We start from the raw sequence: 555 nt of genomic DNA, 5'->3' as shown, positions 1-555 counted from the left end.
CCTCCAAAGGCTCTGGTTTTCTGTGTAATTAGTCTGTAATTTTGTGCTAGCGTGGGGAATATATGTGATATTTTCAGGCTTGGCACTGTCTAAAATGAACAGCTGGTATTTGAGAAGAGAATGAAGTACTTGATTATGGCTACTCATAACAAACTTTTCTTCAATATCATTAAGATACTGGGAATGCTGTTTTAATGGCAGTGCTTCGCAGGGGCAACAAGGGGCAGAATCTGACTTTCATAAGCACAATTGCCTGTATTTCATGTTCCTTAACTTTTACATGGTAAATGTGCCACCAGTACTTATTGTAAATGGGGCAGGGAGTCACTGCCCTTCATAGTCAATGTATCAGCCTAAGAACTGGGCTGAACTCACCCTTGGGTACTTCTTGCAAGGACTGTCAGCTTCCTATCATTTTACCATAATTTTTTTTTGAAGTCATTTTGGTCTCTCTTCTGCCTGCAGACTCTCCTAGCAGGATACAAGGCTCTTCTTCATGAAGTTTCAGTTCCTACAGTAAGACATTTATTCTGAAATGTAACTTTTTTTTTTTTT

The 555-nt window shown here is 39.1% G+C and overlaps 2 protein-coding genes across 2 annotated transcripts in view; both read left to right on the top strand.

The window, feature by feature from the left end:
- The window catches only part of LOC104915027 (FRAS1-related extracellular matrix protein 1-like), a 197,618-nt gene that overhangs the window by 176,951 nt on the left and 20,112 nt on the right, over positions 1–555 (top strand). The window lies entirely within an intron of this gene.
- Positions 1–555, top strand: part of LOC100538811 (FRAS1-related extracellular matrix protein 1-like) — a 21,565-nt gene that overhangs the window by 19,921 nt on the left and 1,089 nt on the right. The window lies entirely within an intron of this gene.

This window comes from Meleagris gallopavo, chromosome Z, assembly GCF_000146605.3.
Source record: "Meleagris gallopavo isolate NT-WF06-2002-E0010 breed Aviagen turkey brand Nicholas breeding stock chromosome Z, Turkey_5.1, whole genome shotgun sequence".
Lineage (NCBI taxonomy): Eukaryota > Metazoa > Chordata > Aves > Galliformes > Phasianidae > Meleagris > Meleagris gallopavo.
This window is presented reverse-complemented; position numbering and strand designations above follow the sequence as displayed.